The sequence below is a fragment of the Papio anubis genome, chromosome 8 (assembly GCF_008728515.1).
Source record: "Papio anubis isolate 15944 chromosome 8, Panubis1.0, whole genome shotgun sequence".
Lineage (NCBI taxonomy): Eukaryota > Metazoa > Chordata > Mammalia > Primates > Cercopithecidae > Papio > Papio anubis.
Window position 1 is genome coordinate 18,851,120 of NC_044983.1, and position 13,201 is coordinate 18,864,320.

The window sequence follows — 13,201 nt, forward strand, 5'->3', positions numbered from 1 at the left end:
CCCCCCACCGCCTACTCCCTTGCCACCAGTTCCCCTACCTCACCCACCTCTGAACTCTAAAGATTTTGTTTCATTGTCTTCTGGTTTGCATTGTTTCCACTGAGAAATCTGCTGTCACTGTTCTATTTGTGCTTTTGTATGTCTCAAGTTGTTTTACTTTGGCTCATTTAAGACTTTTTCTTTATCAGTGGTTCTAAGCAATTTGATTCTGATACACTGCAGTGTAACTTTCTTCATGTTTAATATGCTTGGATTTTATTGAGCTTCTTTTCATCAAATTCAGGAAAATTTTGGCCATTATTTTTTCAAATAGTTTTTTTTCTCCCTGTTTTCCTTTCTGGAACCTCTTGGCTACTTGAAGTTTCCTCATGCTTCACTGATGCTCTGTTCATTCTTTATTTCATCTCTTTTCCCCTATGTGTGTTAAATTTGGCATAGTTTATTGCTATGCATTAAAGTTCATTCATCTCTTCTTCTACAATGTCTAGTCTGCCATAAATCCCATCCACTATTTCTTGTTTGCTTGGTTTTGTTTTTTGTGTGTTTTATTTTTGGAGGTATTGTAGTTTTTAATCTCTGGAATTTCTGTTTAGGCGTTTCTTGTGTCTTTCATGTCTCTACTTAATATGTTCAATTTTTCTTCTAGATTCCTGAACATATTAATACAGTTATAATACCTGTTTTGATGCAGTTGCCTACTAATTATATCATTTAGATCATTTGTGTCTTTTCTGGTTTTGTTTCAATTGCTTACTTTTTATCCCTATTATGGGTTGTAATTTTTTCCTTTTTACATACTTCATATAATTGTGTGTGTGTCTATATATATGTGTGTACTTTTTTGTTTGTTTGTTTTTTAGTCAAGGTCTCGTTCTGTCTCCAAAGCTGCAGTACAGTGGTGTGATTTCAGCTCACTGCAGCTTTGCAACCTCCGCCTCCTGAGTTCAAGCAATTCCCGTGCCTCAGCCTCCTGAGTAACTGGGACTAGTGGTGTGTGCCACCACGCCTGGCTAATTTTTGTAATTTTAGTAGAGACGAAGTTTCACCATGTTGGACAGGCTGGTCTCGAACTCCTGGCCTGAAGTGATCCACCTGCCTGGGTCTCCCAAAGTGCTAGGATTACAGGCGTAAGCTACCTTGTCTGAATATATTTTTTATTCCTAAAAATATTCCCAAGTTTTGTTCTGAGACACAGTTAAGTTACACAGAAACCACTTGATCTTTTCAAAACATGAATACATTTAGTCTAGGGCTAATTTTTTCCCACTACTGAGGTAATCCCTTCTTAGTACTCTACTCAGTACTTGGTGAATTATGAATTTTTCTACTCTTAGACACTTTCTGTCCCTGTGTGATGGCTGAGAATTGTTCCTTCTAATTTTTTCAGGTGGTTATTTTCCCAGCCTAGAGTATCTTCTTTGAATGCCTGTGCAAATGAGACTTTAGTTGAAGGCTCAACAGTCTTCTACAGGTCTCAAGTTCTAAGTATGGCTCTCTCTTCTCGTGATCTCTACCCTGTAAACTTTAGCCACCTGATCCTTGCCTGCTTCCTCAACTCAGTTAGACCATTAGGCCTTGCGTGGGCTCCACCTCCCCATGCCTTGCCTTGAGAACTCTCTAGACCGTAAGTCAGAACAGTCATATGGCTCTGTTTGTTTGCTTCCTGCCTCTAAGGGAACACTGCCTTTTATTGCTTGGTGTCCTATATTTACTCCTATTGTCTTTTCATATAGTCCAGCTTTTTAGTTATTTTAGGTGGGATAATAAATCTGGTTTGTGTTACTCTATCTTAGCCAAAAGAGAATGTCTTCAAAATAATTTTTGTAAGAACTGAATGATATAGGACAAGAGAAGACCTTAGTATAATATCTGACACAAAGTAAGAAATCTGCAAATGTTAATTTTTAGCCAACTTAATCAGAATTTGTATGCAAGTATGGCTTTCAGATCAAGGCCAAAAATAGTTTACCTCTACTTTGTTCTGGCCAGATCCCTCCAGGAATACTAGATTCACTCCCTGTTACCATAATTTTAAACAGGTCCTGACAAATTGGAGAATATCCAAAGGAAAACCACAATAACAGTGAGATTTCTAGAAAGAATGGCCTAAGTGAATAGTTAAAAAATAATGGCAGATATCCAGCTGAAAGAAGATAAATCAGCCGTCCTCTGGTAAACAAAGGGCCCTTGCGTGAAAGATGATATAGATCGTGTCTTTAATGGGAAGGATCAGGATCAGTTGGTGGAAACTAGAGACAGTGTGATTTGGGCTCAATATTAATGCAGCCAGTTTCCTGAATAGTCAAAATCAGGTACAAATACTGAACAATACTTTTTCTCTTTTTTTCTGATGAATGCCTTCAGTCATCGTTTAACAAATCAATTTCTTTTCCAAATCCCAATGACATATGCTGTTGATTTCATTCGGTAAAATTCACGTGAAATGTAAACCCTCATTATGCTTCAGGTTTGGCTCAAGTGACCTTCAGAGGCCAGGGCATGGTTTGTTTTTTTTATTATTCTCTCTCCCTCTCCAGGTTGTTTTTTTGTTGTTGAAGCCTGGCAGAAGGGGATAGGATATATTGGAAGGGGTGGTCTTAACTACATGCCCCTCCCTAGCTTGTCTGGTTCTTCTGCTGCTTGTGGCATGCATGATGTGGTGGTCTCTGTGTATATCATGTACCTAGATTTCTCCGGTTCTACCTTGCCCTCCTCAGTAACTGTGGATCCCTCAGACAGGAGCAGTCAAGTTTCCTGGGAGCATCAGATCATGCCCCAAATCTCCCTCTTGTTAAAGTACATCTGCTTCCTTTTCTACCTGAGTGCTTTTTCATGTGGAGGCTCTGAAACTGCTCAGTTGCTCTTGGGGTAGCAGTTGCCTTAGCTTTTTCTTTAGAGACTCCACTGGTGGTCTCTACTCAGCCTCCTGTGTTAGATTACTTCAGTAAGCTATTTGCCTTCAAAAATGCCCAGGATATAATCTGACACCATCTTTATATTCATATTCACATACATGTGAAACTTAAAGTACTCATGTCCAGTTTTCACAAAAGCTTAAGTTTCTCTTAAACTTGACACCAAAAGCACAGACAGAAAAAGCAAATATAAACAAATGAGACTATATCAAACTAAAAAGCTTCTGAACAGGAAAGGTAATTATCGATGGATTGAAAAGGCAATCTACAGAATGAGAGGAAATATTTGCAAACCATCTCATAAGGGATTAATATCCAAAATATATAAGGAATTCCTACAGGTGAATAGCAAAAAGAAGAAAAAAAAAAAGTCCCAAATAATCAGATTTTAGAAATGGGCAAAGGACTTGAACAGATATTTCTCCAAAACAGATACAGATAGCTAACAGGTATATAAAAGGATGCTCAACAACACTAATTGTTAGGGAAAAGTAAATCAAAACCATGAGATAGCACTTTGGACCAGCTAGGATGGCTATTATTGATAGCATTAGGATATATACCTAATGTAAATGACGAGTTAATGGGTGCAGCACACCAGCATGGCACATGTATACATATGTAACAAACCTGCACGTTGTGCACATGTACCCTAGAACTTAAAGTATAATTAAAAAAAAAAAAAAAAACGGGGCTGGGTGGGGTGGCTCACGCTTGTAATCCCAGCACTTTGGAAAGTCGAGGCAGGCAGATCACAAGGTCAGGAGTTCAAGACCACCCTGGCCAACATGGTGAAACCCCGTCTCCATTAAAAACACAAAAATATGCTGGGTGTGGTGGCACACGTCTGTAATCTCAGCAACAAAGCAAGACTCCGTCTCAAAAAACAAACAAACCAACAACAACAATAAAACAGAAAATAACTAAAGTGTTGGCGAGAATGTGAATAAATTGGAATCCTTGTGCACTGTTGGTGGCAGTGGAAAATGGTGCAGCTACTATGGAAACAGTATGGAAGTTTCTCAAAAAATTCAAAATAGTGCTACCATATGATGCAGCAACCCTTCTCATGGGTATTTAGCAAAAATAGTTAAAATTAGGATCTTGAAGAGATATTTACACTCCCATGTTTATTGCGGCATTATTCACAATGGCCAAGAGGTAGACACAGTGTAAAAGTCCACTGGTAGATGTGTGGAAAAAACAAACATGACATACACACAATGAAATATTATTCGGTCTTAAAAAATAAAATTTTGTCCTATGCTACAGCATGGATTAATCTTGAGGACATTATGCAAAGTGAAATAAGCCAGTCACAGAAAGACAAATACCAAATCATTCCACTTATATGAGGTATTATCTAGAGCAGTGAAACTCAGGGAAACAGAAAGTAGACTGGTGACTGTGGGTAGGGACTGAAGCAGGAGAAAATGGGGAGTTGCTTTTCAATGAATATAGAGTTTGAGTCATGAAAGATTAAAAAGTTACAGAGATATGCTGCACATCAATGTGCATATTGTTGACAATACTGTACTATGGACGTAAAAGGTCGATTTTTATGTTGTATGTTTTAACCACAAGAGTAAAATCATTTAAGGAAAGATGCTGAGGGAGGGGGAATGGGGAGTTAGTATTTAATAGGAACACAGTTTCAGTTGGGAAAAATGGAAAATCTGGATCTGGATGGTGATGCTAGTTGCACAACAATGTGAATGTACTTAATGCCACAGACCTGTACGCTTACATATAGTTAAAATGGCAAATATTATATGTATATAAGAATTACATAAGAAACATTTTAAAAAGGTCGGCTCACATCTGTAATCCCAGCATTTTGGGAGGCCAAGGCAGGCAGATCATCTGAGGTCAGGTGTTCAAGACCAGCCTGACCAACATGGTGAAACCCCGTTTCTACTAAAAATACAAAAATTAGCCAGGTGTGGTGATGCGCCCCTGTAATCCCAGCTACTCAGGAGGCTGAGGTATGAGAATGGCTTGAAGCTGGAAGTCAGAGGTTGCAGTGAGCCGAGAATGAGCCATTGCATTCCAGCCAGGGTGACAGGGTGAGACTCTTTCTTAAAAACAAACAAACAAACAAACAAAAAAACCTTACATCACCCTTGACACACATTCAGTTTGGGAATGAGAGCTTGGTGCCCATTATTCCAGGCCTCCTAATGGCTACACTAAATCTCTTGGAAACTCCTTACTTTGGTAGGTAGCTGAAAATGAATGCAAGAGCACACAATTTTGATGTTATCTTCAACTTCCTTCCTTGGCCTCTGCTTCTGTAGATTGAGAAGGGGTTGTGGGGAGGAATGTAGAATTTGTGACCAGGGAGGGCAGGTGTGAGGCTCCTTCTGCTACCGCTTCATGACTAGCTCAGAGGGTAGTCGCTGGCCCCACTGTTACAGGTTCCTTCCAGTACATTCAAAGCAGACTCCTCTTTTCTGTCTTTAGTTTTGGGCTCTGGTCAGCAATTGTCAGGTGACATCCTATTACACAGGAATAGCATGTACATAGGAAGATGTTTCTAATAGTTAGGGAGTCTCTAGATAGACAGCTGCTCTGAAAAGTGATGAGCATCCGATTATTGATTTCAGGGTATTGTGAAGGATATTCCTGCTTGTGAAGAATACAAAAAGTAGCACCTTCAGAATCTTTTCCCTAGTCTATGAATTCTAGAGGCAAATTGATTTTTGTTATACTTTTGTTTGAGGCTGAAGTTAGGAAAAAAACCAATCATTTAATTCTAAGTCCTCTCCTATATTTAGTGACCTGCTAAGTACTTATTGGTCACCCACTCTGTACCAGGCAGTATGTTAAAACAGTGAAATACTGTAATGGAACACAAAGGTGAAATTCTGGTTCAGTGAAAAGATAGAGATGTGCTTCCAACCCGACTGGACAGACATCTGCCTGTATTCTTATTTTGCCTAAATATTTATTAAGTAAAATGTGACATATGCAGCTATGTAGTATTTAAAGATTTACATACTGAAGCACAGTTCCTGGTCTCAAAGATTTATGAAAATATTGGAGAAAAGACTAACCAATGAAAAGTTACATTTCATAATAAAAACTAAATAAGATTACACCATTATGTGCAAAGCCTCAAAGCAGTTCTTGGTTGTCAACTGTATTCTGCAGAAAATTAATTTTATGAAGATAAGTATCAATGGAATTAGAGTGGTCAGAGAAAGTTCAGTGGAGAAGATAAGACTTGAGCTTATGGAAAATCTCAGAATCCCTTCCCTAGACAAGAGCCATAATTTTGAGAGTTCTTGAGTCTTCAGTGGAAACATCCTATTCTCTAGATAATGAGCTGTTGGAAAGGGGTGGCATTTTCCTTCGTGTTTGGGTAGGATGTGCCAAAGAGTTTAAAATAGGAATCTCCAAGATGGTCTGTGGGTGATGTGAACAGCAACTCAACCAGCTCTGTTATTATTAGATGCAGATCGTTTTAGGTAAGTGGAAATGGCTGTTCTATAAAAATGTAAACTCTGAGTCATTCTCTGAGCATGGTGAGCCCTGGGTGCTGAGCCTTCAAGTGGATGCCCCTCCCCAATATTGAAAGTGTAGCCGTTCTCTTATTATGCTGAGGACTCTTCCCCCTTCTCACATCTGTCTTATGAGCAAAAGGGGAAAGTGATCTTTTGTTTCTGAACAGGGAAAGTGTGTGTGTAGGTTATTTCCAGGATTAGTGAAGGCAAATAAGAATCAAAGCTATATGACTGATGACATTAAATGGACCCCCCTCCACAAAGGCACAATTATACACATTCTCCCCCTAGTGTTATCTGAGTGGCTGAGAGAAACACCTGTATTCCAAAATAAGAACCTGCTATACCAATCAGATTCCACCATGTCTGAATTTTATTATTGAGTCATTCCTTCGGTTTTCTCTCTCCCTGGGTAATCTCTGATATACAAGCAAATAATTTATCTGAACTCATAGTGAGAAGTCAGACCCACTTGTACTGGTTGCCTTGGGAAGGAAAGTATAGAAAGTACAGTGAAAGCAACATGGTACAACCTGATAAAAACATTGATTCACTTAGAATACATCTATTTGTGAATCTTCATACCAACTTTGCCAAAGAATGGGAAAATTCAATGACCAATGCAGCTCAAGATCCCAAGAGCTACTGGGACCTCCAAAGGACACACATTGTTCTTCTTTAGAACAACAGAGAAGAGTGTATGCTGGTCTTCTTCCAGGAATCCTTCTCTTCCCTGGGTCTTCTGAACACAGAATGGTTTCTTCTTCTAGGATCTCGGGTTCTTTACTTGTGCCTTCACTTAGCATTTACTTATCTTTAACATGCAGTCTAGTGGAGCACGTTCATGTCCATGTCTCTACTTGACCATTGTGTCAGTGACTATAAACCCCTAAGGACTTGGACAATGTCTTTGCTGTCTCACATGTTCCCACTGACCAACAGTCACCAGGGCAGACAGTCATTCAGTCTAATACACTCATCCATTGTTTGCTAAGTGCTATGAACACAATTTGGCTCTGCCCTCACAGAGATTATGGAAGAGAAAGAAACATAAAAAATACAGACAGTACCTTTCCGGAGGTTGGTAAAGCAAAATAGCAGATTTTTTTTTTAATCGAAGGGGATCAGGCAAGTCTTCATAGAAATGTCCTAAAAGTCTTTGACTATGAAATAGGGAACTACTCTAGGGCTCCCTGTCATGCATAAGGGATGAGGGCTAGGGCCAAACATCACAACCAGGAGAAAGTGGGACTGTAGACCTGGATGTGCCCATCTGTAAATGGTGATCCTAAGGGTCAGCTGAGTTGGGAAGTAAGTGATAAAGGCAGTTGTAAGACAGGCAGAAAGTGGCTTCCAGTTAGCTAAGAAAGTATAGCTTCAAGTGGCTAGGCATCTGTTTATACCTGGAAGACTGGAAGATTGACAGGCAGTCAGCCCCCAAGAAATGTTTACTCAAGGGCAATAGACTGATAAGTGGGAGGCAAGGGTTATACTGAATTCCATTCCTAGAAGGATAACCTAGACTACCAAGCAAAGTGACTAAGCAGGATGGAGTGACCCACAGAGTAGGTTCTCATACATACTGAATGAATCAATGAGTAAGGGTAAAGATCAAAGCAAAAGACTTGCCCCCTTGACTCGGATAACACAGTATATGAAGATGGAGAATAAAAAGAAAGTTGTGTACTTAGACAATCTCGTTCTCAAGGGTTGATATTGAAGACATAAATCTGGCTGTCAAGCAAAAGAAGTTAAGGAGCAAGGCAGAAGTTTCATCCTAAATCTCACTAGTAGGTGCAGACAAGGTTCCCATTGTACTGCAGCATTAGCCAGAATTAGGCTAGGACTGAACCCAGCCAGACTTGGGGAGTTGAGCCTCAGTGAGATATTAGGTGTAGGATCCAGAATGAAGAGCAGACATAAGGTGTTAATTGACAGCGTACCATGCCCCAAGCAAATGATTGAAGAGTGAAAATCAAATCAGTTGGCTGTCCAAAAATTGACAGGTTGCTGCTGAGGCATCTTACTCCACTGAATTGACCAGCTGTCCTGAGATTTTACCAACACAAGTCCCCAGGAGAAAAGTACAAAAATGTGTTGTTGGAGGCATTGACGATTTGAGTCGATTGAGCACTGAACAAGAGGCCATTGGGGTTTCACTGCTAGAGGTCCAATTTGTTAACTTAGTTTCCAGTGTCTGAGCTTTAGAAGAAACGGCAGAGGAATAACTGATCCATTCACTGAGGTACATGAGAGGCTAGAGACCTTGAATCAGTTGCCCTGCATTGGGTGATGTTTATGAAAATCCATTTGGCTTTCCATTGTGTATGTAGTGAGTTAACACAGTCAAATAGTATGCAGGGTGCCTTCTGCAGGCGTCTCCTGATCCATTCTCCACTTTTTACCTTCTTTGTACCCACGGACAGAGACCTTCATTAGTGGTTTCCTTATTTTCAGGGTGATTTCAAGCTAAAGAAGGTGAGAAGAGAGAAAGAGGAAGGTGCGTTTCCTACTCCAGTTCCCTTCCTGTGCGTTGGCTGTGGGTGACTCCATCCCTCTCATGTCCTGCCAGATACAGCATTTTCCAGGTTCCAGGAATGGCATCCTTCCCTGGCTGCTTCAGGCCTGGTGGGGCTGTGAGAACTCTCCCTTTGAGGGGCTGGCTATCTGTAGTGATTTTCCTAAATCGTGCCCACACCTTTGTAAATAGTCTTTATATTAAAAACTCCTTGAGTTATTTTAATGGGACATTGATTTCCTTCTCAGGTCCTGTCAGGTGAGCCTATGCCATAGGCTCAGCCACCCTGTGGGCTGGTTCATCCGACTCACTGGGTAGACACCAGCTCCACACTGTCCACACAAGAACACAAGAACCTGTCCCATCTGGTGAGCATGGTCTTTCACAAGGAGTGAGTATAGAAGGGAAAGAGCTTAGTGAAAGTCCATTCCCACTACTCAGAAATGACCTTCACACTCACCTTTCTGAGATTCCATGGCATAATCTTCATGGCTTAACAACAAAAGCTATCATTGCTCAGTGTTTTGCACTCTAAGACTTTCTGCATCTGAATTTCCTCAATTATATTATATATAATTGGGTATTACCCAATTATAAAATCTGGGTAATACCATGTATCTCACAAGCACAATTTTGATGCAACACCAGGGAGAGGGAAGGTGCTGTATTAGATAGATCCTTGTGAGGAGTATGGAAGAAATAGAAAGGATTGCAGAAATTCATGCTTTTCTGGAATTAAAAGTGTTTGTTTCTTCCACTAGGTGGTATGGACTGCCAGATACTCACAAAAAATCTTTATGAAATTTCTATGCTGCCAGTAAAGAATATTAACAAAGAGAGTAAAAAAAATGAACAATAGTAATCTTCACCATTATATTGACTACTGATCATGTGAGGGCTCTTTTTTACGTACTAATTCTAAAGACAATCCAGTGAGGTACACATTGTCATCACCATTATGTTGATGTAGACATGGAGGCCATACCAGCCTCAGGTCATTCAGCTCCTAAACAGTCAAAAATTTAACCCAGTCTTTCCAGTTCCAAAACTGGGGCCTGGGGCCTGGGACCTTCCCCACTTTGTTGTAACACACAGGACTTAGTCCAGGAAACATATTTCCTTTTTTCTTTAACAGGAAGTTGAGTACTCAAATAATTTTTTTAAATTTTATTTATTTAGTTAGTTTCTGGAGATGGAGTCTTGCTGTGTTGCCCAGGTTGGAGTGCAGTGGCACAATCTCGGCTCACTGTAACCTCTGCCTCCTGTGTTCAAGTGATTCTCCCGAGCAGCTGAGATTAGAGGCAAGCGCCACTGTACCCGGCTAACTTTCATATTTTTAGTAGAGATGAGATTTCGCCATGTTGGCGAGGCTGGTCTCAAACTCCTGTCCTTTAGTGATCTGCCCACCTTGGCCTCCCAAAGTGCTGGGATTACAGACTTGGGCCACTGCGCCCAGCCCAAAGGATCTTGAAGCAATGGTAGAATGACCACTTCCATGTTCAAGCCCAAACCCATGGTGAGATTTCCATTGAAACCGAGCCAGCTTTTTATGGCAGTAGACTCAGAGGCTTTGGGTGAGTTTGGAAGGAGGGACACCTAGTGCCTTCATGTTGTCCCGTCTTCAGCAAATTCTTGGGTCTCCCACACTGGGGAAGTCCTGGCTAACTGCTTGTGCTTTGGTTTCCCTACACTCCTGGCCTTTCCTGCTGGTGAATAATTGAAAAGAGATGAATAGCAAATGTCCTCCCAGTGATAATTACAAACTTCCTATGTGGGGAGGGGGAATCCCACCCAGGAGTTTTACAAATACTGAAAGGAGCTTCCCTCATTGTTGCAGGATGTGACTTGAGTCCTCTGCAGCTTCTGGTCACATCTTAGGAAGCCACTCCTGGTCCCTTCTAGCCTGGTGACTTTGTAGCCCCTGGCAGCCTGAGTCATACTTTCCAATCAGCAAAGAGGAGTAGGAGAGCAGCCACCCAGCCCAGGTGGCCCTCCTTTGCGGTGGGTGGCACATTAGGCCACCCCCAGAGCCCCTTTCTCTACCAGTCTCCTCTTTCCCTCAGAGGTACAGAGGTCGACAAGGAAGGGTTGAGCGGTTGAGCACTTGAGCACACTCTATGTTTTTATTCTTTTGAGTCTTCTTTTACTGGCTAGGGTCACGCACTCCCATTCAACGTGGTGTTTGGACTTGGAACCCGAGATAAATTACTCAGAGCAGCTGACTCCTCAGTGTAAATAATTTAGCTTAATAAATAAGTCAAAGTCACCCGTCTCTCCAGTATCTCTGGCAGCTGATTCATCTCCTGTCTCCTCTGCTCCTCAAGTTGTACTGCTGCCTGCTGGGCTTCTCTGGCCTGATGGCCTTTTCCTGTCCTGTCACTATCAACAGCATTTGGCAAGAGAGAGATGGTTCAAGTGCTTGCTCGGTGTCTTTGCAATCACTCAGTGGAATCATTGAAACCAGATTTGCGTGTGCCCTGGAGTGCAGCGGGCAGGTGGGGAGGGCTGGGCCAGCTCTGGCTTCCTCCCCTGAGACTGGGGCAAGTCCATAGGAGAGGATCAGGTGGGAGTGGGGGAGGGAAGGAAGGACCTGTGGAAAACAGACCTGGGGAGAATGTAGGAGATGGTGAGAGACAGGGCTCTGCCTCTGCAACCTGACCTGGGAAAGTAGGAGAGAAAGGAAAGTCATGAAGCTGCCTGGAGACCAGTGTCAAAACTGCACAACATGTGACGTTGCATCTGGAGTCACCAATCCAAGTGCAGTGCTGATACTGGGATGAGTCTTCTCTGAAACACTTTCCTGTTCTCTGCAATGAGAGGTAGGGAAGCAATCTCTTTAGTGAGGACTACTGTGTGCAGGTATCAGGGGAGCTGCTGGCACACCTTACTCATAGGATTGCCTCCACACCAGGGCCTGGTGGAATGGGTGTACAGACTCTTCTCTGAGATTCTCTGGGCTTTAGCATGCTGCAATCCAACTCCTCTAAGCTTGGGAGGGATAGGAGACCAAAGAGTACACACATATCCATTGCAAAATAAAATAAATATTCCTATTTGAAGAACTCACTGCAGCAGCACTATCCACCCCCTAATAAAATGGCCACGTGCTCACATCCTAGGGAGGAAAGAATTGCAGTTTTCCACATCGCGCTGTGAGAACTATGGAAAGAAGGAGCAGGCACAGGCCAGTTCTGGCTGGAAAATTCACCCCTCCACCCAAGAGGACTGTTTTCATCAGTGCAAATCCCAGCCCCGCACCACAATCCAATTAAAGTAATTGTCGCCTAAACAGCCCTTGCAGAAGGGAGCAGCAGCTAAGAGGGGCAGAGGGTTCGGTTCAGTGTCTTTCAAGGAAACCGGATGGCTCAAAAATGCAAGAAACAATTTCTCTAGATGGAAAATAAACGCGATGAATCTAAATGCGGCAGGAAATCTTATGAGAAAATAAGACTTTGGGAGGATTTATTGAAAGACATAATTGTAACAAGTATATTGATTTTACATAGATAAGAAAACAAATTTTGTCAGGGATTGAATTTGGTTTATTACATTTATTTCCCCACAGAGTTAATGCATTTAAAGACATAGTTTATTTTTCAGATGGAGGAACATTGTTTTCAGAGACCTTTATTAGGTTCCTAACATTTCCCTTGACTTTTCTTTCCCAGAAAATTGGTTTATATGTGAAGGTAGGGGGAGGAAAGTCGTTGGGAGTCTCCTCTTTCTGGAAGGTTCTAGAACCAAAGGCTGTTGGTGCCTCTTAGGCAGGGAAGTCTTTTCTGCTCTCTGTCCTGCCTCTTGCCATGGGAAGAACCACTGATGCTGGAATGTACAGCAAAAAGTCAGAACTGTTAACAGCTTTTCACTCTCCCCTTCTATACCCCTGTGTGTAGGTTCAGACCCAAGGGACTGTAGGCTCATGGCCACTTCATTAGTCAGAAACCTTCTGGCAAGCAGAAACCAGGGGCGCTGGTCTTTGGCTTCCATTTTGAAATCCTTGAACAAATCCTAAAGTTTTGTTGATGAGTTGAGGGTTACAGTGATTGCTACAGTTTGTGAGAGCTTGCAGCTTGTTAGGTACTGGGTTTACCCTTCTACAGCACTATGAGGTACCTCTCATCCCTGTTTTCCAGATGCAAATATTGGGCCTAGAGATTAAGAAATTTAACAAATAGATCTGCCCAACTCCCAGGCCTGTGAGTTTCATTTCCCTTCTGTTCAAGGGACTTGAGTTTTGTGCCAGTTCTGTGACAAGATACTCT

The 13,201-nt window shown here is 41.8% G+C and overlaps 1 long non-coding RNA gene across 2 annotated transcripts in view; it reads left to right on the forward strand.

Annotated features, from left to right (window-relative positions):
- Positions 1-13,201, forward strand: part of LOC103886670 — a 215,738-nt gene that overhangs the window by 95,626 nt on the left and 106,911 nt on the right. The gene's annotated exons all lie outside the window — the stretch shown is intronic.